Source organism: Sapajus apella, unplaced genomic scaffold, assembly GCF_009761245.1.
Source record: "Sapajus apella isolate SASKATOON/1434 unplaced genomic scaffold, GSC_monkey_1.0 scaffold40, whole genome shotgun sequence".
NCBI classification, from domain to species: Eukaryota; Metazoa; Chordata; class Mammalia; order Primates; family Cebidae; genus Sapajus; species Sapajus apella.
Window position 1 is genome coordinate 16,235,467 of NW_022436980.1, and position 27,051 is coordinate 16,262,517.

Below are 27,051 nucleotides of genomic sequence, written 5' to 3' on the forward strand. Positions count from 1 at the left end.
CATGGATGAATCTGGAAACCATCATTCTCAGCAAACTGGCACAAGAACAGAAAATCAAACACCACATGTTTTCAACTCATAGGTGGGTGTTGAACAATGAGAACACAGGGACACAGGGAGGGGAGCATCACACACTGGGGTCTGCCTGTGGGGGGACTAGGGGAAGCACAGTGGCGGGTAAGGAGGCTGGGGAGGGATAACATGGTGAGAAATGCCAGATGTAGGTGATAGGGAGATGGAGGCAGCAAAAGACATTTCTATGTATGTACCTATGCAACAATCCTGCATGATCTGCACATGTACCCCAGAACCTAAAGTACAATAAAAAATATATATGAAAGAAAATAAAAATAAATTGCTTAATAAAAAAATTAAATTTAATTAAAAAAAAAAAAAAACCTCAGATCATCTGAAATCTTTGGAAGTGATCTCTCATGCTATCATGTTTGAAAATTAGCAACTTTCACGAGGTCATTGGCCAAAGATTCTGAATCAGAGTTCAGTTATTTAGGCTTTTTATTTCAACATTTTCTTTAGTGCCTTGTATTAAACATAATGGCAAAACCACAACGACTTTTGCACCAACCTAATACTTCTGGTTTGCACATTTGCTGGGAAAACTCCCTGCCACAACCAAGAACTGCTGCTCTCAGTAAGCAGAGGGAAAGACTAGACCAAAGAGGCAGGCCTCTCCAGGTTGGTAGGTAGTCAAAGATTGACTCAGTGGAAACTTGCATACAAGGAAAAGCAGTGGTCTTGGGCGGCAGCAAGATGTGGTAGATCTCCCAGCTTGCATTTGAAGCCTCTCAAGTCTTTTCGACCATGAGAAGAAAAGGGAAAGAGACAGGAAGAAAAAAAGTCACTTGTGGCGTGTTCAGCAGTCTGTTTTCTTAATCTATTTTCTCTCTGCTTAAAGGGAATGTTTGTATTCTCTACAATCTGCTCAGCATTCTTTAGGGGTGGAGGGGATGTTTTAGGCAGCATCAGGTCCTCTGGTTATCTTAGTCCTCTGACGGCTGAATCCTGCACAACTCACTTGCTGTCACAAACCCAGTATGCATTTTCACAATATTAGTGCAAAACGTTTCTGCCAAACTTTTTAAACTCATTTCCAGAAACTCAGTCTCTATAATGTCTTTAGATAACATTGAGCAGTGTGCCAGATATATCCTCTGGAGCCATTAACATGGATGAGGAGGAAGCTGTAACCTTTCACTTCAATCTTTTAAAATAATTTGTATTTTCAAATTTTCTTCCTCCACACTTCCTACAGCTGCTCACTGTGAGGATGGAAGCTAATAGTAATTCCACCTTGGTCTCTTTACATTTGAGAAATCAAATCATATCTTCTCCTTATGCATCATATTGAAAAGTTTGTGTGAGTCTTGTTTAATTAAGGCGACACCTCACAGAACTCTGTGTTATTTCATATACTTTGATCTTATAACATTTTTTTTTATGTTTGATGTTCTCAGGGTTTGTTTTTGATGTGGTGATAATATTAAAATCCAATTTTGATTTGTTACTATGTTACTCCTCTAAGCTTCACAAAATATGCTTGTTTTATGTATTTTTTAAAAAGGTGCTTGCTCATAAAGATTACTCTCAATGAAGAGGCTTTTACTTTTATTATGATAAAGTAGGGTTTCTGGATCTCAGAAATACTTACATGTTTAACTGGATAATTCTTTGTTCAGTTAGCAGAATCCTTTCTAGTCACTAGACACTTATGGCATATCCCCAACCTCCAATTGTGACAACGAAAAATGTCTCCAGCCATTGCCAAATGCCACTTGCATAATGCAGTGGTTCTCATCAAGGCAGTTTTGTCCCGCAGGGAACATTTTTAACAATGAGGGGAGGGCCTGCTACTAGCATGCCCAGGGCAATCCGTATAGTGAAGAGTTATCTTGACTAAAATGTCAACAGCGTTAAAGTTGAAATCCAAGTAGGCAAATCTGTTATAGATCTTTATTTGAAGTTAAAATAGAAGATTGACTTCTCTAGGATAAAAGCTTTCAGGAAAATCTGACTGCAGTTTAGATGTGTGATAGAAAGTAAAACAAGTTATATTGCCCTATGATTTTGAAATCCTGTCTCTCAGCTTTCTATGTTCATGTCTATCTGTTAAATTCTTACTTGCTCCTATACTTTGCATCTACAACTGTAATAGAATCAGGAATATTCCCTCTCACTGTAAAAACCAGTTTTCACCCAAAATAAGCAGTAACTATACCCCACAGAAAGATACAGCAGTGTCCTGGGCCATCGCAGCCTTTGCAGGCCTGAATCTTCTCACTCACCTGTGGAACCTTGGGAGTATATGCTGCCTTTGATGGAAATTTAACTATCCCTGTCTGTTCAGTATTCCAGAAAGAATATGGACTCTGGACTTCTTAAGGCTGGCACTGTGCAATTTTTCATGAATGCATGCTCCTCTCCCCCCCCTTTTTTTTGTCCACATAGCAGGAATGGACCTTAGAAAAGAGCTGAAAATCCTCTCCGTTATATCCTGAAAGAGCAACTGTCTCCTCACCGCCCACCTATTGGCCTCATGCTTGTACTCTAATCTGCTATAGTTGCTGCCTTCTGAGAATTCACGAGCCATGAAGTCATCACAGGCTTCTTAACCAGTTTTCAACTCGTGGCTTTGCATCAAATAATCCTTCTAATCCTGAAAAGTGAAGGGAATATTCTTCCCCCTTGAGAATTAATAACTTTCTCTAGAGCTCTTCCTTTTTAAAAAATAACTTTTTTTCTATACTGGCCAGAGAGCCACTGCCAATTTTCATTAAGTTCCTTTTCCTTTGGCATATTTATAATGTTTCCTCTGCCCACCTTGCCTTCCAATTTCACCTCTATCTATCGTATATCTTATTATTACATTATGATCTAACTATTTTTGAAGAGTAGCTCTTTCACCTCCCATTTAAATGCTTTGACAAAGCAATCTGTTAAACTAAAAGAATAAGGATTTCTTTTCTAAAAATTCTGTTATTGAAGACATACTGAAGGAATAACTGTCATTACCTCACCCCCTCTATTTTCTTTTTGTGAGTTGAGCTCCTCAGTTACATAACCACCTCATAATCTACATTAATGAATTTCCATCAAATTCTGTGGTTTAGGTTAAAAATTTCTGGTATTTGTAATTAAGTTCATACCTAGATAAACCTCCAGATTTAGTTTCTTGTTTTGTAAAGCCTCCTATGATTCTGGATTTAGCCATCTGGGGTTTTACTCTTTGGTTCTACTTATCTGTACTCTGGTATATATCAGAGAATTAAATCTGCTCCAAAATTTAGGTTACATGTAACTTGGTAAGATGGGCCCAATTACTGCCTTTTACCTTAAAGAGTAAAACAAAGTAACACAAGCCGAGTTTCTGCAAAATTTTCTACCAGTCTTTTGCAATACTTACCCATTTCTGTTATAACAAGAATAATTTTAAATTTCTTAAAAGAGCTGGTAATTTACTTGATTCAAAATATAGGATGGAACATGTGACTAGAGTAGTGATTCTTAGATTTTTTTGGCACAGGTCTTTGAAAATATGACATAATTTTTCTCTTTAGAATAAAAGCACTTCAAATTTCAAAGGGTGTATTGACAGTGAAACTTTCCATGTTAACCTTAGTTGTCCATGCATACAAAGTTAAGAACCACTGTACTGACTTTAAATATCAGGAATCAGGTAGGGGTTTTCTGTGGAGTCTCTGTCTTATAAACTATCTAGTCCAGAAATATTTCATTATTCTCCTAAAATGCCACCAACCAAGCAAATATATGGTAGCAATATTCATGATTCAATCATAAAAAAATAAAAATTAACAAGCAAAAATGTACTCTAAGTTTTTCATTGCAATGCCTATGAATATGCTCCAATCTAAAGATGTTATAACTAGGAACTAGGTACCTGTATATTTTCTGATCTATCAAATTTTTGATATAGTAATTTTAGAGTAATGCTCAGAGGAAAAGATCATGCCAATTTTTTAGAAAATTTTATTTTATTTTATTAATTTCTGAGATACATGTACAGGACCTGCAGGTTTGCTACATAGGTAAACGTGCAATGGTGGTTTGCTGTACCAATCAACCCATCAAGTAGGTATTAAACCCCACGTGCCTTAACTGTTTATCCTGATGCTCTTCCTCCTCCTGCTCCCACAACAGGCCCCAGTGTATGTTGTTCTACTCGCTATGTACATGTATTCTCATTGTTTAGCTCCCACTTATAAGTGAGAACACGCAGTGTTTGCTTGTCTGTTCCTGTGTTATTTTGTGGAGAATGATGGCTTCCATCTATGTCCCTGCATAAGACATGATCTCATTCCTTTTTGTGGCTGCATAGTATTCCATGGTGTATACGTAGCACATTTTCTTGATCCAGTCTATTATTGATGGGCATTTGGGTTGATTCTATGTCTTTGCTATTGTGAATAGTGCTGCAATGAACCCTATGCGTTCACTTATCTTTATAATAGAATGACTCTGGGCATATACCTAGTAATGAGATTTCTGGGTCAAATTGTTTTTTTGGTTAGGTTTTGGAGGAATTACCACACTATCTTCCATAATGGTTGAATTAATTTACATTCCCACCAACAATGTAAAAACATTCCCATTTCTCCACAGCCTCACCAGTGTTCATTGTTTCTTTACTTTTTAATAATCACCATTCTGATTGGTGTCAGGTGGTAACTCATTGTGGTTTTCATTTGCAGTTTCCAATGATCAGAGAGGCTGAGCTTTTTCTCATATGTTTGTTGGCCACATAAATTATTTCTTTTGAGAAGTGTCTGATCATGTTCTTTGCCCATTTTTAATGCCTTTTTTTTTTTTGCTTTTCTCTTGTAAATTTGTTTAAGTTCCTTGAAGATTCTGCATATTAGACTTTTTCAGATGGAGAGAATGCAAAAAATTTTCTCCCATTCTGTAGGTTGTCTGTTCAGTCTGATGATAGTTTCTTTTGCTGTGCAGAAGCAGTTTAATTAGATCCCATTTGTCAATTTTTGCTTTTATTGCAATTGCTTTTGACATTTTCATAATGAAATCTTTGCCTGTGCCTATGTCCTGAATGGTATTGCCTAGATGTTCTTCTAGGATTTTTATACTTTGGGGTTTTACATTAAAGTCTTTAATCTATCTTGAGTTAATTTTATGTAAAATGTAAAGAAGGGATCCAGTTTAAATTTTCTGGATATCATTGAATTTGTTTCTTAGGTTCAATTATAAATTTTCTTTAAAATTAAATTTTCTTCATTAGCTATGGGAAATTAATCCCCAAATAAAATCATAAATACTTCAAAGTAAAAAATTATTACATTAATCTTTTTTGACAAGTTTTTATTCCATCTTATTTCACAGTTCCTCTATGTAAGCCAAAGAAATTCTGCAAGCTGGTGGAGCTGTGGCTTCTTGAGTAGCTACGATTTTGGCATCTTACTAAAATGGGCTAGTTCCTAAAGAAATTGTTGATCAATAACAAGGCTCTAATATTCTTCAGTTTAAAAATCCACAGATATGAAATTAATTCTAGCACTGGCATATCTTCCAATAAATTTGGAAAATGTATTAAAGTTTGAGCACTAGTGCAGCTACATGAGGCATTTTTTTTTTCCAGAAGCCCATACTGAGTGCTGCCATAGACCATACCACATATTCAATGATATCTGAGGAAGGGGCAAAAAGGTAACATCTGGATTTCAGCTTTGCCAAAATACCATTTATTGATGCAGGTGTCTAGAGTCCATGGTTTGTGAATATAGGATGGATTGGGAAAATATCTTACAAAAAGAGGTTAATTATGCCACTATGTTTAGGATATCTGGGGGGAAATTCCATTATGCAAATGTTCCCTCACTTAGAACAGTATTTGAGATATTACTGCCTCCTGGCAAAGTTTAGAAATTTGCCGTGGTGACAGTCTCAATCACCAGGTCTTATTTGACAAGTCTTTCTTTATCATCCAGCATATTCAAATTCTTAATTTACAAATCTCCTTGGAGTCCCACATTTTTGGCAGGACAACACTACATGGAGGTAGTCTCTGCTAGTGACGTGGCCTTTACTATCTGTTGTGAGCAATCTTCTATATCCTGTGCCACATGGCAACTTAAGCCTGTGAACCTCCTCTCTTAGGCAGATTTCTCCCAACCACACATTTGTTTCAGCTGGAAATTTATCCGCTAGAGTTTTCTGAACTAAAGCTGCATCTGCTGTGCTTCTTATCATGCTGTCTTTTTTGTTCCTTTGAATAATGCAGAAATTTGATAGCATTTCTTTCTGGTGAACATTTTTTTACAGTAGCAATTTTTCTATAGTGGGATATGTCTGTAGTGTTTTTCTTTCCCTTTTGGAAGGCTTAGTTGAAATTATAATAGCTTAAACCATTTGTAGTTCAACTCTGCCTTTGCCTATCCAAGGTAGTTTTTGTTTGAATCCTTTAAATTTCCATTTCCATTTGCTTCCTGTCTCAGACATTGTTCCAACATATCCTTTAAGAATTGAAATTGAGGGATCTCCCATAATTCAAATGAGGTTTCATTATCAGTGCCTTTTGTACCTACCAAATCATCTGCTATTCAAAAAATGTGTTTACATCCATTGAATAATTCCACCCAGAAGGTTTTTCCCAAGGAGTATTCTCTCCATAAACTCTAGCCCTGTCTCCATCTATTATTATCCCATTTAGCATCTTCTTAACATATTTTATTATTTGTCTTCTCTTAGAATTTTAGAATCATATATTCATAATTGTATATCTTTAGGACACTCAGGGAACAATAGGATTCACATAGACAAAAATGGAATCACCTTGAAATTCACCTAGTAATTCTTTAAATATTTTACAATGTCTCCCTGATCTAGTCCATTTAAAACTGCCCAAATTTTTTGTAAACACTTGTGTAGGTGTGTTTGTTTATTTTTCATTCTCAATCTGTAGCTTTAGGAAGCATCTACTCAATTGTTTTCTGGACCCAAGGACTCTGCAAAAGTCATTCTAGTTTGCTCTCTGAGACCTGATTCTTTCTTGTCTTCTGTTATATTTTGTAGGGCTCCAGACACACTGTTTCTGACCTAGTAAGGATAAAATATAGCTTTTTGGTTTGTTCTGTTTTTTTTTTTTTTTTTTTTTTTTGAGACAGGGTCTCACTTTGTGGCCCAGACTGGAATGCAGTGTTGCTATATCAGCTCATTACAATGTCGGCCTTCTGCATCTCTTCATTTCAGGCTCCCTAGTAGCAGGGAATACCGATTCAGGCCACTATGCCCTAATTTTCATGTGTGTTTTGTTTGTTTCTTTGTTTGTTTGTTTTTGAAGAGACAGGGTTTTGTCCTGTTGCCTAGGCTGGTCTCAAACTCTTGAGCTATAGCAATCAGTGCTGGGATTACAGGCTTGGGCTTCCACACCTGGCCTAAAGTATCATTTTAAACAACCAGGAATATTTATTTTGCCTTTTTAGATCAATCTATCCTGACTTTTAAACTTTAATCTCTCCTGTTTTATTTGTACAGCCTGCTCTTTAGAGTTCATGCTTCCACCTGAGGTAACTTCTTTCCACCTCCAGCTAAATCAACTTATCGTCCTTTATTTTTTCATGTTTTCAACTGCTCCTTTGCTGGTAAGAAGCATTTTTCAAAACACTTCAGCTTATCTTTGATTTTTCACAGCAATCCTATTTCCCAGGAACAATGTAGGCTCTATTAAGGCTGTATTTGTCAAACTTCAACACAAGTAAAAAATATCCCAAAGTTTTCATAATATGCAACTTTTAATTCTTGGATTGTGGTATAAGTAGATGAGGATGTGTACATATCCTGAATAGTGCCAATGCTACTGGTTCATGAACAATGCATTTAGTGGCAAGGGCTAGAAAGGTCTTAGGAGTTTCAGTGAAATCTAATATGATAAGTTGGTCTTCAATCCAACACGTTAAGTTGTCCTTACAAAGGGTGTTTTGTACTTTTGTAAGAAGAACTTATCATAAATACTTTTGTAAATATTTATTATTAAAATGTATTCCCATTCTTTGATTAAAGTCATAATTTTCATTTCAGAAAACTAATGTTATGTTTATAGGTCTTGAAATGAACAGAGTAAACTTGAACAAACTACATTAATTCAAGGATAGTCACTCCCAGAGTTTCTTCTTCATGCCCTGAAGGTCATTTTAAGAAAAAAAAAATGGGTGAACAGATGCATCTACACTGAATGAGAATAATGATGTAAAGTTAGAATTTCATTCGCGTTATGGAGAACCAGTAGAGTTTAACTGCCTTTCAGGTTAGCAACATTGGTGGTTTTCCTCGCCTAGAACTAAAGATTTATTATGCTGCTCCACGCTCATTTGCAAATTAGGACAGGAATTCTTTATAGCAAAAGTCACCAGAAGCAAACTATCAACGTAAAGTCCTATCATTTGTCTGAAGCTGCCAATATAGCCCTTCTATACCATTCTTAGCTTTTGAGATCTCCAATCTTATTCAGACCTTTTGTAAAGATTTGCTCTGCTGAAACCTATGGACCTTTTGTTAAACTGTAACTTCTACATAGAATTTTAGAAAATATGTTTCTGTAAATATAGACATCAGAACATCAATCAAAATATCAAAATAGCATATAACCTAGGACTTAATGCCTCTTTCCTTAAGATCTGAGAATGGTTTGATATTTCACTCTATATGAGCTAACAAATTAACCATCCACGATTTCATAGATACTGTTAGAAGCAGCAAAATTCCTAGGTTAGAGACAAAGGACTTTATCACTCGTGGCACTGGCAACATGAGCTTTATGTTTGCATTACTTCGTCTTCCACAGGAGGATGAGAAATGGTCCAAGTAGGAGCTGCTCACATAGTAAATTTGTGTCATGGTTGCGAAACCACAGCTTAAAACATTTTCAACTTTATAAGAAAACTAGTAGCATGTGTGCCTTATCTTTGCCCAGAGGGAGATATTGTCTTTAGTCTCCTAGACAGCAAATAAATTTGCCCTGTCTCCTAGAGGGAGAAACTACCTTTATATTCCAAAACTATATTTACATTATATTTTATACAAACATATTTGAACAGATTATCTGAAATAAGTACTGTCAAAATTGTGAAGAAACGTAAGAAATCCATGGACAATTGTCAATCAACATTGCCCAGGTGTCTGTCACACAATTGTAAAAGCAGTCCTACTGTACAAAAGAGGCAATCACAAGCAATCAAATTCAAGAAATTGCTTGGGGTTTATCATTAAGAAATACCACTAGAGTTTAAATTCACTCACCTTTGTCATGTAAAATGTTTCAATTTCTGTTTAAAAGGTATTGTCCCAAATTCTATAACTCTTCTTTAAAAAATATATTCTTGGCCCAAGCAAAAGATTTGAACACTTGTTTGAATTTAACTTTCTATCTAAAATTGCAACGTATGTGCCATCCCATCAGTCCTCTAAAACTAATGGCACAGAAAAGTAGAAAAGAATTCTAAGTCCACAGACAGACGGACACTCAAGTGAGGGAAAAAGAAAGTTGTTCACCTGCGTGTGTGCAGTTTTTTCTCTCAAACTCATCAGTTGGGCTAGTTCAGTTCTTTTCCTCAAGTTGAATGATGTCTGGCAAGAAGAGAAAAATATTTAGAGAAAATTTTTTTCTTGTGGCATTCAGGAGTAGAGAATGGCAATAAATAGCAATTTATATAAAAATTGAATATAACTAAATTTGTATAAAATATTTAATATCATATTCTAATGATTAGTAAATAACACTAACTTACTTCTGACTGTCTATGTACTCAGCCTGTAGAAAAATGTACTTCCCCCTCAGCATTACTAATATCTGGTATTATCAATCAGTAATTTATACACAAAGTTGACGTCGATTATTTACAACTGACAGCATAAGAATTAACTATAAAGGTTAAATAATAACAACATTGATTTTTATATAAAAAGAGGGTAACATCAGGCCAATTCCAGAATTGGTTAAGCAACTAAATGGTTATTGGCTCTCTTAATATATTTAAGCAGACAGCATCAGAGAATTATTGTTTGGCATGTTTAAAAATAATATATTTCTGTTTTTAGCACCTTTTTGAGGCATTTCTGCTATTTTTTTTTTTTTGCTACTTAGTTGTAAACATTAATTTCCATGCAACCCTGTGAAAAGTATTGAGAGCTATTTTAAATTAATACCTTAAATTTTAATTGACAAATTAAAATTATATATACATTGCTGATGTACAACATGATGTTTAAGAAAATGTAGACATTTTGGTGGAGTGGCACTATAAAGCTAATTAACATATGTGTTTCCTCACTAATTATCTTTTATGATGAGAACAGTTAAATTTTACTTTCAGTGATTTTCAAGTATGCAATACATTGTTTTTAACTATAGTCACCATGTTGTATAACAGATCTCTTGAATTTATTCCTTAGTGTGATATTTTGTGTTCTTTGACCATCAACTCTCCACTCCCATCCCACTGCCTACCCCAGCACGTGGTAACCACCATTCTACTCTCTGCTCTTATGGGTTTGTCTTTTTAAGATATGTCATAAAAATGAGAGGATCTGGTATCTTTCTGTGTCTGGCTTATTTTACTTACCATAATGCCCTCTAGGTTTATCTATGTTGTTGCAAATGACAGGGTTTCTTTTTCCAAAGTCTGAATGGTATTCGGTTTTGTATGTATACCACATTTTCTTTATTCATTTGTCCACGGATGGACATTTAGGTTGACTTTTTATTTTAGCTATTGTGAATAATGCTGCAATGGACCTGAAAATGAAGATATATGAATTTTATTTCTTCTGGATAGATAAGCAGAAATAGAATTACTAAATCTTATAGTAATTACTAAATCTTATAGGAAAATAGAATTACTAAATCTTATAGTAGTTATATATTTTGATATTTTAAGACGCTCCATACTATGTCCAAAATGGCTCTACTAATGTACATTCCACTCAACAGTGTACAAGGTCTCCATTTTCTTGATATCCTTGTCAACACGTATCTTTCTTCTGTTAGATAATAGTCGTTGTAACAGGTATGAGATGATATTTCATTGTGTTTTAAATTTTCATTTCCCTGATGATTAGTGATATTGTACATTTTTTTGTATACGTGTTGATAATTTATGTGTCTTCTTTTGAGAATTTTTTCAGATCCTTTGCCCATTTTTTAGTTAGGTTATTTGTTTTCTTGCTTATTGCCTTTTTGAATTCCTTATATATCTTGGATATTAACCCTGTATTAGATACAAGGTTTGCGATTTTTTCCCATTTCATAGGTTGCCTATACGGACAACTAATTTGAGTATGTTGAATTTTAATAAAAATCTCATATTTGAGAAAAATATCCATTGTTTCATTGGTACAGATTTCTGTAATCTTATATAAATTATTCATTTTAATTGTTTACATCTCATTATATAACTTTGATTCTAGGACTAATCATAATTTAAAAAGATCTGTTTATCTCTTCTAGGATGATGTAGATTTGTTTTATATATTTTCAGACTTACTTATTGAGTGAATGAAGTTTGAATTGTTTATTTTTGATGAGAATCTTTTTGTGTGTCTGATGTGAATATAAATGCCCCATGTATCATTGGCTTGTCATTTGCTTGGCATTTTGTTTTTCAACGTTTTCATACACAATCTTACACGTTCTTATATTTATATTTTTCCTACAAACAGGAGACAGGTGAATTTTTAATCAAATCTGATAAATTCTATTAACTAGTAAATTCAGTACATTTAAATTTGTTTTGATTGTTGTAGTACGTTGACTTATTTTGGCACAGAATTTTCCACTTTATATATTTCCCATTTCAAAATAATTTTTGAATTTTCTTTTTAAGTTTTTTCTCTCCACTAGTTTAGAAACAATATATTTTACTACAATTTTCTTTGTAGACTCTTTAAAGTATTTCATATATACTACCATGAAAAATCCAAAATTAATCAATGTTGCTACTATTTATGTGAACAATTCTAACTCTTCCTAATCACTTCACACATTATTCATAGTTCACACTACACTGTCATTTATTGTAGCTCTATCTTGAATTACTTCTTTTTTTATTTATTATATTTATTTTTATTTTTTATTGCATTTTAGGTTTTGGGGTACATGTGAAGAACATGCAAGATTGTTGCATAGGTACATACATGGCAATGTGGTTTGCTGCCTTCCTCCCCATCACCTATATCTGGCATTTCTCCCCATGCTATCTCTCCCCAAGTCCCCACCCCTCGCTGTCCCTCCCCTATTTCCCTCCAACAGACCCCAGTGTGTGATGCTCCTCTCCCTGTATCCATGTGTTCTCATTGTTCAACACCCACCTATGAGTGAGAACATGCGGTGTTTGATTTTCTGCTCTGTGTCAGTTTGCTGAGAATGATTAACCCTATAGATTATATATTATCATTTGATATGGTATTACTTTAGATTTACTCACAAATATATCAATTTCTTTGATAATCATTCTTGACTTTCTACGGAAGTATATAACTTCAGAAATTTATCTTTTGTGTAACATTAGTGGCAGTTTACAATATTTTTTTGGTTTCTGAAAAATTATTTTCTCCAATTTGAATAATTATTTAGGCAATTACAGCATTATGTCAGGAAGAAAGTTGTTTTCTTTAACAATTGAGAGTATTATTACATAGTCTTTTGTCTTTATTTTTTCAACGTTGTTGTTTGAAAACTGTTATAATGTTATTTGTATTTTTATTGGTTGTGGTGTCTTCTCTCTTTGGTTTTCTTTGTGTTTGGTTTTCTAAATGCCACCATATTATATCTAGCTCTGGATTTACTTTTATTAATTCTATTTGCAATAGTTTATGTTAGTTTATTAGTAGTTTCTATTCTTTCAGCAGTTTTGGAAAAACAATTTTCTATTTTCATTTTGAGTAATTTTCTCCTACTTTTTCCCTCTGGAAATTCTTATTAGACCTATGGCATACCTCATTCCCTTATGTATATTCTTTAATTTTTCATATTTTATATTTCACATATTCTGAATAATTTCTTATAATTTTATAGATTGTCTTGTCAGCTACATTTAAGTTGTTATTCAAACCAACCCATAAATATATTTTATTTTGATTATTGTCATTTCATTTTTATGTTCCTTTTGTTCTATGTATGAGTGGTAATTTTGAGCAGATTCATTCATGGCTATTTCAAAAATTTTATTTCTACATGGTTACTTTGTATAGTATATATGATTATTCTAATATCTGAAAGTTTAAAGCAATTGCCTCAAGTAATTGTTTACTTTTAATATTACTGTCATTGCAAGGTTTATTATTTCTTTATTAATTTAGTGGGTTTGGGTCTATTGTTCTAATTGGCTAATTTACTTTGAGTAAATTTTGAGAGAAGAAGTAAGAAGTTTTTCTACAAGGTGTTTTGTAATGGCTTCTGCTACACTCCAGAAATACACATGACTCAATGTTCTTAAATTTAAGATCTTGACATGAAGTTTACTTGACACAGTAAGGAGGAGTGATCATAACTGTAAGACCTAGCTTCATTTGAAGGTAAGATTATGGCTTCAAATATTTTGAGAAAGCATTATTACTGTTAATGTATTTATTTCTTTTGGATTTTTTAGTTATAAAAACAGACAGCCTAACAATAGCCTTCCTTTTGCCTTTAGCTTTCAGCCAGGTAAAAATTTTCCAGGACTTCCCTTTTGATGAAGGCATAGATCCTGTAAACATAGCCCTCTTGTTTTTATAAGGTAACCTATCAGAGATCTGTTCAGCTTCGTTTGACCTGAAGGTTCATTTACAAGAGTATCAATTAATTCATAAAATTTGATTTCAAAGTATTGGCTTTGTGCCTCAAGGGAGAATAGACTGCTTTATAATTATTTCTACCGTTGTAATTCCAGCTTAATGTTTTTTTTCTTTTTTTAATATTTATTTATTTATTATTTACTTATTTTTTGAGCCCAGTAAAACACACACACACACACACACACACACACACACACACACACACACACACACACACAATTTCCTTCATATGATTGTTTCAAAAAATATAAAGCGTTTTTCAAATACATTACAGTTTTTCCTATGTTCATCAAATTATTCAAATTCCTCTCTCATGTAAAATACAGCCACTCTTTTCAACAAATATTAAAGCTTACTTTCATCAGACTAGGCTGTAATTGGCATTCAGGTTTTATTATCTAGATCAATTCCAGGTAGGGATAAATCTCTTTAGGTCTGAAGATCTGCAACACATCCAACTTACAATAGTGAGAGAAATGATAACTGCAAAATAACTCATTTCAGAAGGGAAAGAAAAACAGGCAAACAGAAGGCAAAGGTTATAACAAGCTTTATATGTAGTTAGGTATACATTGCCAGATTTTTTCCTGAGGGTCAGTTTTGTTCCCTGGGAACAAGTGTCAGCAGTTCTTGTCTCTTCCTCTGTGTTCTTGGTTTTTCATTATTCAAAATACATAGATAAAATAATAATTAACTGTGAAGACTGGATGATTTTTCCTTAATCTCAGGAATAAGAGAAAGATATCTGCTCTTACCACTTCTATTTGATATTGTTCTGCAAGTTCTAGCCAGCGCAATTAAGGAAGAAAATGAAATAAAAGGCATCTATATTAGAAAGGAAGAGGTAAAAATATCTCTGTTTAGATTATTTGATCTGGTATAAAGAAAAAAACTTTTAGAATTAATAAGTGAGTTTAATAGGGTTTTAAGATACAAGGTAAATATACACCAATCTATTATATTTCTATACAGTACTAATGAACAAAACAAAAATGAAATGAAAACCAAAAAATAAAAAATAAAAATAAAGCCTCGATTTGTAGTGACATCAAAAATAATATAGCATTTTGAAAGAAATGTCACAAAAGAAATGTCTAAAACATTACTTTTGATATTGTCGAAAGAAATTAGAAAGACCCAAGTAAAGACATCCTCATGTTCAGGGGTCAGAATTAATATTGTGAAGATGGCGATAGTCTCCAAATTGACCTTCAAAGTCAACAAAACTCCTATCAAGAATCCAGTGATTTATTTGCAGAAATTGACAAGTCTTTTCTAAAACATAAAAGGAAATTCAAATGATCCAGAATAGCCAATACAATCTTGAAAAGAAGAATGAGGTTAAAAGACTTGTAGGTCTCAATTTCAAAATGAACTACAAAGCTACAGTAATAAACACAGTGTGGTACTGGCATAAGAATAGGCAGTCACATGGATAAATGGGCTAGATTTAAAAGTCAAGAAATAAAATTTCACATTTACAGTCAATTTATTTTTGAATAATGTGCCAAGAAAATTCAGTGTGGGGAAAATACAGTCTTTTCAACAAATGGTTCTGGAATAACTTGATACTAGTAAGAAAAAGAACCAAATTGGTCCTTACCTCACAGCATGTATAAAAATGAACTAGAAATGGGTGTAAATAAATAGTAAGACATAAAAGACATATATGCAAGAGCTAAAATTATAAAATATTTAGAAAATAAAGGGGTGTATGTCATCTTGACTTTAGAGTAGGCAATCATTTCTTAGATATGACAAAAAAGACAAGCAATGAAAAAGAAATTGGATATATTAACATAATAGACTTGTGAGAGGAATCAACAAGAAATGGAAAGATAACCCACAGTATGAGAGAAATTTTGCAAATTATATATCTAATAAAAGATTGTTTCTATAATATATAAAAAGCTCTTACAATTCAATAATAAAAAAGCAAATAACCAAATTTTAAAATATGTAAATATTGAAATCAGTAGTTCTTTACTTTTTTTCCAAAGAGGTTACACAAAGGGCCAATAAGCACATGACAACAAGCTCAACATTGTTAGTCATTTTGGAAATGCAAATCAAAGCTAGAATGAGATATTATTTCTCACTTACTATCACGTCTAAAGTTGAAAACAAAACAGCATAGTAATAAGAAGTATTGAGAAGAGGGTCTAAAATTGTGCAGACACTTTGGAAAGCAGTTTGGCAGTTCCCCAAATGGTCAAACATAGAGTTACCGAGTTACCATATGACCCAGTAATTCTACTCCGAGGTATATACCAAAGAGAGATCAAAGTGTATGTTCACACAAAAGCCTATACACAATTATTCACAGCAGCATTATTAATAACAGCCAAGAAATGGAAATAATTCAAATATCCATTAGCTGATAAATGGATAAAATGTGATACATCCATATAATGGAAACTTATTAGGCAATAAAAAAATACATGTTACAACATGAATGAACCTTGTAAAGACCATGTTAAATGAAAGAGTGACAAAGTACTCCACAGTATACAATTAATTACTGTTTTTTTTGTTTGTTTGTTTGTTTGTTTGAGATGGAGTCTTGCTCTGTCACCCAGTCAGAAGTGCAATGGCATGATCTCTGCTCACTGCAACCTCCACCTCCTGGGTTCAAGCAATCCTCCTTCCTTAGCCTCCTGAGTAGCTGGGATTACAGGCACACACCACCACGCCTGACTAATTTTTGTATTTTTAGTTGAGAAGTGGTTTTACCATGTTGGCTAGATTGGTCTTGAACTCATGACTCAGGTGATCCTCCCTTCTCAGCTTTCCAAAGTGTTAACATTACAGGCAGGAGCCACCTCGCCTGGCCAATTAATTATATTTTCATGAGATATTTTGTAAGATTCTACATAATAGACAATTTTTTCCTATGTGTTTTTCCAACCCACTAATTATCTTATTATTGTATTTTGACTATATTAGAATTTTTTAAAATAGAATTTATTTTTTTGTTATTTCGCTGACAAGTTTTTACATTGACAATTTCTATTTGCCTACCCATCTGCCCTTAGAGAATTTTTGCTTTATATTTTAAGGTTTTAATTAGTCTATTTAAAAAATATATAACGTTCAGTATATCTTTAAACTACATACAAACACATAGAATTTTTAGATTGCTGTATTATTTTCACTTTTATCTGAATTTAATTTTTTTTCTGATTTGGTTTGCTGACCTGCTTAGTGACGAAAGTCTTCTTAACTTTTGGAATTTTTTTTTTTTTTAGTTAATCTAGAGTTCACTTTTTATTTATTTATCTGAGTTTATCTCCTACTTGATGTTTTTATTGTCTTTTATTTTCTTCCATGCCTCAGATCAGATCTGTCTCTTACACTGGAGACTCAGAAATCCTCTTCTGTGGTGATACTGACAGTATCACACATACAGTCACACAGTCATCATGTATGTTAATTCAAATTCTGCAAAGGATAGATTTTACTTTATTCTGAATTTCTAAGTTATCAAGTTTATAAGCTTCACTTGAAAGACTGACCGTGGTGTGTCCTTTGATTCATTTTGTTTAGTTTGCCAACATCTAACCATGACTTTTTTTCTTTACAATTGTTTCTGAATCTCTGACCCTCATTGAAAGCGTTGACATTCTGCCTTTCTTTTAACTTAAAATATGAACTCCTGGACATTTCTGCCTGTTTCTGAGTCTGGTGGTATATATGTCTACTGTGTTAGTGCTACTCTTATCCATGGCATGTATTACATTGTAAATGCATATTATTCAACATTTTTCCTTTGATAATTTGGCTCTTATAGCTATGTGTTTGGAACAAACAAGGTCACTGAGGAGGGAGAAATTCAAACATTAATTATGTAGCACATTTTTGAATAGAAGTATACTATGTCACAGTAGATTTTTCAAAGGCAAAAACATGAGGCCCACTTCATATATATTGTATTCAGAGGGAATCTAACACAGTGGTAAGCATATAAAGAAGGATCATTAATTTAGATAGTGGTTTGATTACTATTTGGCATTTTCCAGCTGCAATTACTGAAATAGAGAATTCAACTGAAATTCACTTAAACCATGAGCAAATGTATTCATTCACTTAAAATAATGCTTAGAGGTAATTTGGGTTTCAGGATTGGTTAGATGAGTCACACACTCAGGTCTTTAAGGATCCACTTTTTTTTTTTTTTTTTTATTGCAACTCTCCTTGTTTTTATTCTTTTTGTCTGCTTCATTCCAAGCCTGATTCTCCTCACTATCAATGAACAGTCGTCAATAGCAATTGGGGGTATATGTTCTTAACATATACCTCTTTGTGTCTTATTGTTGACAGTTTGGTCACAGGAATTTCTTAAATCAATCAAAAGAGATGAGATTACCAGGATTATTCCCAATGAGGCTAATTCAGTAAACCTATACTTGATTTGGGAGGAAGAGAATAAATATTGGAGAGTCTACCACAATGTGCTCTCAAATTTGAATTTCTTATTAAATATGATTGAGAAAACATCTGACAGAAATTAAAGTTGATGCATGCCTACTTTGGAAGAAAGCTGAGACCAGTTTACACTTAAGTAAGGAAATTTCCAGATCTAAGATTATGTGATTATATACTATTGTTATTGATTAGTTGAAACCTAATATTTTGTGTAGGTGAGTAGAGAAATATAATGGCCCCTAATGCAAATACTTACCATAAGTCAGCTGTCTATGGCTCTTGGAGTCTTTTCCCTAGTATATATAAGCTTTAATGTAAAAATGTTTTTATCACTAACATGATTCATTGTGTTTATAATATTTTTACCTCAATATTTCAATAAGCCACTGATAGCTTGTTAATCAGAAAGAATTATATGACAGTTTTTTTTTTGATGCCCAAAGCTGAGGTATTTGTAATCATTATTTTATTTTAGTATTCGTAGTGCAATGGCTAAAGCTTTATGAAATAACATCTAAACTTGCATGTTTTTACAGTGACTGATACTTTGTGCCCACAATTATTAATTGTGCTAAGTTGAGCAAAATCCATGATATATACATTCACATATAACTTGTATCAAATTATTTTTCTCTACAGGGATATTCACATTATTTCAATGATTATACAAGGCTCAATCTTTCATAGAAAATAATTAAGATTGCCTTTAGCCAAAATAGCAAAAGGAAAAGACAAAAATATAAAGAAAACCAGCAGATGAAAATAAAGGACCATGACCAACTCTCATCTAACATTTTTTTTTTTTTTTTTTGAGACGGAGTTTCGCTCGTTACCCAGGCTGGAGTGCAATGGCGCGATCTCGGCTCACCGCAACCTCCGCCTCCTGGGTTCAGGCAATTCTCCTGCCTCAGCCTCCTGAGTAGCTGGGATTATAGGCACGTGCCACCATGCCCAGCTAATTTTTTGCATTTTTTAGGAGAGACGGGGTTTCACCATGTTGACCAGGATGGCCTCGATATCTTGACCTCGTGATCCACCCGCCTCGGCCTCCCAAAGTGCTGGGATTACATCATCTAACATTTTTAAACTAATCTTCTGTTGTAAAACTTTTGTGAATGAAAGTGATACAGTTATTAATCTTGTACTAGAAGTATAATGATATAGATTTCACCTTTTTTTCAAAATCAAGTTCAACAGCTCACTAAATCCTCATCTTTACAGAAAGTATATTCTGTAAAAGAGTAAAAATGCTTCTAATACTTTCAAGAATCATATAATTCATGGTTGAGATTTTCAAAAAGACCAGCTTAAATTTAATTTGTTAACCAGAATGATGAAGTTCACAGTTACCTGTAATGATTCTCACTGTATCAACTGTTAACTGTCTTCTTGTTCCATGTGCAAAAATTCTGTTTACATTTGAGATTTGGGCCAGGCCCCATGGCCCATGCCTATAATCCTAGCCTTTTGAGAAGCCAAAGCTGGCAGATCGCTTGAGCCAAGGAGTTTGAGACCAGCCTGGGCAAAATGGTGAAACCCCTCTCCACAAAAAATACAAAAATTAGCCAGGCATGGTCGTTCATGCCTGTAGTCCCAGCTACTCAGGTGGCTGGAGTGGGAGAATCGCTCAAGCTTGGGAGATGGAGACTGCAGTGAACCATGATTGTGCCACTGCATTCCAGCTTGGGTAACAGAGTGAGACCCTGTCTCAGAAAAACAAAACAAAACCCAATCGGGAGTTGCTTAGTTATATCCCCCAAAATCTGCTCTGGTGAAGCTCTCACTGTTGTTAGCCTTTAATTCAATCATTGCTTGTGTAAGAAAGCCTAGCTGCTTTAACTCCCAAAGCCGATTATCATACATTTAAAAACAAGTAGAGGAGGGTAGATCAATACAAATATAGATATTTTATTCAATAGTGTAGAATTTTTTTAAATTATAACTTAATACTGATTTTTTATAAATCTGTAAGTTGTCATTTGGCCTTTGATGATGATCCCAGTAATTAATATCCAAGTAATTTAATATCAAGTTTGAAACATTGAAAGTTCTCTGACTGAATCAAGTATAAACAATATTAACATTATGCATATTCCAGCTCTATGAGTTTCTATGGAAAATAAATTCAATGTGATTATTCCACCTGATGCTCAGAAAATTATTACTGCCAAGTTTTTTTTTCTGTGTACCATTTTATTTCTGGATCAAACATAACACAATCATATAAGGTGTTTTTTCCTGACCAAATAAAAGTACTTTATTTATAAATAGGGAGTTTTATTTGAGAAGCACCAAGCTGACTGTTTTCTATATATCTTTTTGTAGTTAGATCTCTTATGATGCAAATTCCCAAGAAAACCGATTTCTGAATTTAGAATAAAGCCAAATTCTCTCACAAGGTGAATTAGACCTAAGAAAAAATGTTTTCCTCTCTAACTAGACCCACAAACCGTGTGAAAATATTTTTGCCATCCAAGAGCTATTATAAATGCTAGCCTCTGTTCACCAAATGTATTTATTCCACAGGCCTCAGTTCTTCTACCCTCTTAAGTACATTTCACTTGGCATATAAAATTATTTTAGGTATATCCTCTTCCAGGAGATGTTCCTGAGGCATTTCATAAGCATAGTATCACACATTTATGACAAAAATGAACCTGTGTCTCCTTCCTTCCTTAGCTTCAGAGTTGTTCTCTTCTGGTCTAGCTAATAGCAATAAATATTACCTCAAATCAGAGCAAGGAGGAAGGAGACACTATCTACCATTACCCTGCTCATTATATATCCAAAATATAAATCCGATTCACTTTCTTCTTTCCATTTTACTGACAATATCTATATCTAACACTATTAGGGATTCTGGAAAAGCTTTATAATTAATCTACTTTTCTCTTTGTTTTCAATTGAATTCATGTCCCCTCAAAACTTATATGTTAAACCCCTAACATCCAGTGTGACTGAATTTGGAAAAGGGCCTTTGTGGAGGTAATTCAGATTAAATGAGATCATGAACATGGAGCCCAATAGGACTAGTATTCTTATAAGAAGAGGAAGAGACACAGGAGAGTGCTTTCACAGAAAAAGACCATGTGAGGACACCTCAAGAAGACAGCCATCTGCAAGCCAAGTAGAAAGGCCCCAGGATAAATTATCCCTGATGGCACATTAATCTTGAAGGGGTATGTGTGTTTTCACATGCCCACATATTTTCCCTACTAGACACAATGATATTCCTACCTCTTTGACATATGATGTATGAGGGGAAGGGTTCTGAATGCCTTTCTCTCACTTAATGTTATCTAGGTTGGATCTGTGCAGGATGAAAATTTCCAGTGTCACGGAAAAATCGGTGAGTGAGTGTCTCCCTGACATCTGACTACCACTTTTCCTTTTAAACTGTTATAGGGACTGATAACGTAGACAATGAGGTTTACTCCCACTATCACTGTAGCCGAAATGATTTTCATTCCAGAAATGATGGACTTCACAATTACCCCAGAGAAGACAATCTCATCTCAGTGTAACCATGGCAGTCCATCAGTCATCCCTTCAATATTTGCTTTTCCCTCTCATTGATATCATTGTATTTTGGCAACATTTTTAACACTATAGAACAGATGTCTGAAGGATATATCTGGAATTGTTAAAGGCCATGTCAGTGAATTTCTGATATTCTTAAGAGTTGAGGGTCTCTTTGAATGCAGGAATGATATTCTGGGTCGCACAAAATTCATCAAATCAGTTTGCCAGAATGGCCATCTACTTTCTTTTGGATGAAATTTGTACATAGACTATGGTCATAATACTAAGAAACTGACTGGAATTATTTTTTCCCAAAGGATATGAGTAATTGTTGGTTTGGAAAACTGCTGCCATTCTTGAAAGAGATGATACAATTTCATGATTCATTCCTGTTGCAAGTAAGGAGACATCAGCAAATTGAGAACCGATGAGGATGCTTTTATTCCATTCCATTCTGTGAGTGAGCCTCAACTTTGTAAGGTTAAAGCCATCAAGGGACTCACATATTTGGCATTGACCCACCCCATTTAAGGCTGGTGGGATTTCACTCCTGTCACTGATCACATGCTTCCTATTCTCAGTCAGGAAAGTGCATGAGCATACCATGAGAAGTAAGTGTTTATGTGAAAACATACACAGAGCTCTTCAAGATTAAGGCTCCATCAGGGTTGGTTTCTCCTGAGGTCTTTATCCTTGGCATGTAGATCGGTGTCTTCCTGAGCTGCAAATTCAGCCACATTGGATGTTAGGGGTCCAACATACAAATTTCAAGGAGTCACAATTCAATCCCTAACAAGAGGGAAAGGAGATTAATCACAAAATGAGAATAATTATATCTGAATATGTAAATCATGTAGTTGAGGGCACTGAAGGAAATGGTGGTGGTCAGAAGAGGCTCTGGACTGGTATTAAAAGTAGTGCCGGTGACCAGATTCCTCAGACTGCCAAATCTTTTTACTCTGATCTTATTCATTGTTCCTGAAGAATGTGGGTACAGCTGGCATTGTACAAGATCTGTCTGTTTAATGAGGTGTCAAGAGACTGTATGCTTACTTACCAGGCTTCCTTCCTCATTAGAGACATTTCACGAGCTAAGATACCGGGTCTTTTATAGAAGAGGTAATTGTTAACATGATGGTTCAAATTTAAATTTTATATAGAAATTCTTTTACTTGAAACAACTCAATACGCATCACCTTACAACAACGAAAACTACTTAATTTTTATTACCTAGTAATTTTGAAAGCAAATCCACGTCACAAATGTGCTTTGATGATATAGATATCACATGGTTAAGAAATAAAATAAAAACATACTCTCATATATTTTGCAATAAACTGAAACATATAGGTTTGTCTTTGAATTGTCTGGTATCATTTTAAGGCAAACATTTCTAAATTCAAATGTTAGACTTATAAGAATGTATAACATTATTAGAGTGGAATCACAAGATTAAATGCTGCATAGAAAGACACAGTGTTAGGCACAAAGCACAGCTTACTGGAGTGAGATAAATTCTCTCCCATTTAATGTGGTTGCCTTCCCTTGCTAATGAATTTGGTATGAAAGTGCACTGAAACTGGTGATTGGTAGGAATGTTAAATGATCCTGTAGGAGTTATATTGCATTCTGCAAAGAAAAGTGATAGGTTACCGCAATTAACTTTGGACTTGTTTCGCATTTAAGAATAGAATAAAAAGAGGAGACCTTTATTGGAAATGGAAGTAGTGTTTCACAATTTATTTTTTTAAAAGACATTTATAAAATGTAGTCAAGTGGGCAGCCTCTATTTGGAAAAAAAAAAAAAAGCCTGTAATAGTGCATGGCATAATGTTTCACTAATGTACACATGTAATCTAAAAGCTTTCAGTTTTAAGTATGAATAAAACAATACCTCATTTATTTAGCTTAGTAAAAAAATTAATTGTACCATATACGGTTAGCTTATTGTTACTGACTGGAACTCAATCTCTGCATGTCTATTTATACCAGCAAAATGCATTATAAAAAGAGGGATATGATTATGTGGTAAAGATAAACTTTAGGAAATGATTTCAAAGGGATTTATGAAACAAATGCTTTTTCTAGCAAGATTATACCATTAAAGTAAGGCCTAAATATGTACCAAATTAGAATGCTTCTAAAATTTTAAAATACTTGAGTGTTTTCTTCATTTAAATAGTAGAAAATAAATAATGATGAGGATTATTTTGTGGCAAATAATGAATAAATTTGCTCAGGGCGATGAAGTGTCCATCAGTTACTTATTTTACCATGAACGTAGACAGGATGAAAAATCTTACTTTGTTCCTTTGCAGATTGGATACTGTATATGTATTTATATCACCACATAACTCAAAGTATTAAAAGGGAAATCTTCCTTCTTGGCAAACTTTCTGAGAGTTTATTAAGTAATTTACTCATTTTTAAGCCAAGATATCTTTTCTTAGTTTCATATGTATTATGCTTCACCTAAATATCTATTCTGATTTCTTTCTCTTTTGCATTATTACATAAGTCAAGGCTACCACATCATGCTTTACTAAGACTGCCTCAAACCTCATCTTCCTGACTCCTAATTCATCAACCTGTGATTGCACTGTCCACAAGAATGCAAATCTGAGGGTGTGCAGCTCTTGTGAAGGGTTCCATTGCCTCACCATTGTCCCAGGGTCAAATCCAAGTTCTTTAACATGGCTGATTTTGACCTGGTCCCTGATTACCCCTGCAGCCTGACCTCACAGCTCTTTTCTCTTAGAATGTAACACTCAAACATTAGAGCTTCTTGTGTTTTCCCAATGCACCTTGCCCCCTGATCTATAGTATTTGAAGGCTCTTCCTCTGGCTAGAATTGTCCACTAACTCTTATCTAGACTCTGTCCTGTTTAAACTTCAGGTATCAATTTGGACATTTTTTCCCCCATAGAAAAGTATCTCAGCCACAAAGCCTTGGTGAGATGCTCAGTTTACATTCTCCTACCTCACGGATATATGACTGCTACTTGTCTCAGTCCTCCACAGGACTGTCAATTCCTTAGCAAGAATTATTTCTGATTTCCTTTCCTAGTCTGACCACTCAGAGTAGTGCCTGGAGCATAGAAGACATTCAGTGAATATTTTCCAATTAATGTACTCCAAAGACTTTTAATAGTTTAAGTTACATGTGTGTATACATTACTATTTTTATATACATTTTACTATTAGTATTTAACTATAAATTCTGTTAAATCTATGGATGTTTAAAATATGCTTAATCAGATTTCTACATAGTACATGAAAAATGACATACTGAGAAATTCTCACTTGTAGTTTTCTTTTTCTACATATTCCCATCTGTTTGTCTCAGGAAATCTAAATTGATTATTTGGCTATAAAATCAAATGATAATATTGCAAGCAACAGCATGCAATTTCCTGAGTGATTTTAAAATATCACCCCTGAAAACTTCAGGAAATAGCAAAGAGAGAGAAGCAGAAATCAACATTTTTTCAGTTATCAGCTTAAGCTTCTTATGAAAATAGAAAAGTAGAGAAAAAGAGTAGGAAAAAAACTAATTGACTTAGAAAGCTTTAATCTATTGAACTTATTTAACTCCAAAAGAGGAGACAGCTGAACACACTTAAATAATCTGGTACACATGGCATTCATCCTATTTTAAAACACAATTTAGTAAATTAATGAACTCTTTACAGTTAGGTTGGAAAACTGATGATGACCTGAGTTAATGCCAAGATCTGAAAAGAAAAAAAATCCTGTAACATTTTCTTAAAGTAAGTACCATGAAGCATTTTTTTCTTGTCACTAGTAAGATAAAATTTTTATAATAAGAACCTGCATTTAAATAGTGCTTGGCCATCTAGAGAGTATGCATTCATATTCATTATCCATAAGGACAGACAGGAAAGCTGTAAATATTCATGCATATTTAGAGTAATTTGACTCAACATAATAGCAAAACTAATTTTCCATATAAAAGAAAATGTGAAATTATACATTAATGATCATTTAATGTACCAATGGTTTTAGTGGGATCTATCACCTTTTATTTTTTACCCTCACTTTGTATTGTAAAATGAAATTACATATTGGATGACTATATCATGAAGTATTTTTATATTACTGGTATATAGCTTCAAATGCAGAAGAAACATATCCATCTGGAATATTTTCTGCCACTAATGTGACTTTTGCATGCCTATTCAAAATGTTGGACAACTTAAACATAAATAAATCACTACAAATAGACACATTTTAAGATGTCATGGATTTTGGTATTTATAAAAAAAGCTAATGCATATAAATAAATTGAAAGGAACATAAAACTAATTCAGTCAATGTCTTTAGTTTCCTTAGCTAAAAAAAAATTGAATATCAAGGTTTATTATGAGGAACACTGAGTTGATTCACATTGGGTGAACTAAAAAATTAAATGGAAGGATTAAACTCTGTTAAAAGATTCTAAACTATGTGTCATAATAGACACAGATGAGAGATCTACTTAGATAATTTTACTGTTGCTCATCATAAAGAAGTATTTAGCATTTTATTAATAAGTTGAAATTCCTGGAAAAGCATTTTCTGAATCGAATTCTATAATATCGATAAATGTAATTAACTGAAACCTTTGATTTACAAATTTAGTGACATAATACTAAAGAACTCACATTAGATGTCAGATAATATGATAAACACTTTACTTTTTAGTATTTTTAAGTATTCTTAAACATTTTATTAATAATATTCAATTCATTATAAAATACAAGTACATATTAAATATATAGTATTTTTGAATTAAGATAATGAGTTATCTTTTATTTTACTTTTTCTCACTTCTATTTCTAATCTATAAGTTAGTGTTCGCAAATCTGTTTTTTCCAATTAACTGCAATAAATTCTTTTCAATTTCCCAAACTTCTATTATAAAACGGTTCTTATTTTAAAATTGGCTATTTTCTTTTTCTTAACAATATTTATAGATAAAGTATGCTTCTTTTAGGCAACAGGTCATTTGGTCTTTTTTTTCTTAATCCATTCAACCACTCTATAACTTCTAATTGGAGGATTTAGCCCAATTAAAAAGATATTATCAAGTACAAACTTACCCCTGCCATTTTATTTGTTTTCTGCGTGTTTCGTGGTCTTCATTTTTGTTGTTTCTTCCTTCCTATCTTCCTTTTAGCAAAGGCAGTTTTCTCTGGTCTTCTGTTTTATATTCTTCCATTTTGTTTTTTGTATATTTATTTTATTTTTTTTAATTTAGCATTGCCATGAGGCTTACTAATAATATCT

At 33.5% G+C, this 27,051-nt stretch overlaps 1 long non-coding RNA gene across 1 annotated transcript; it reads right to left on the reverse strand.

Annotated features, from left to right (window-relative positions):
* Window positions 1-10,332: 10,332 nt before the first annotated feature.
* Window positions 10,333-26,687, reverse strand: LOC116565350. The gene is made up of 3 exons (XR_004275402.1): window positions 26,675-26,687; window positions 24,759-24,763; window positions 10,333-10,429 (listed from the first exon to the last, which is right to left on the reverse strand). It is a non-coding gene; the product is annotated as an uncharacterized LOC116565350 (long non-coding RNA).
* Between the last annotated feature and the right edge of the window lie 364 nt (window positions 26,688-27,051).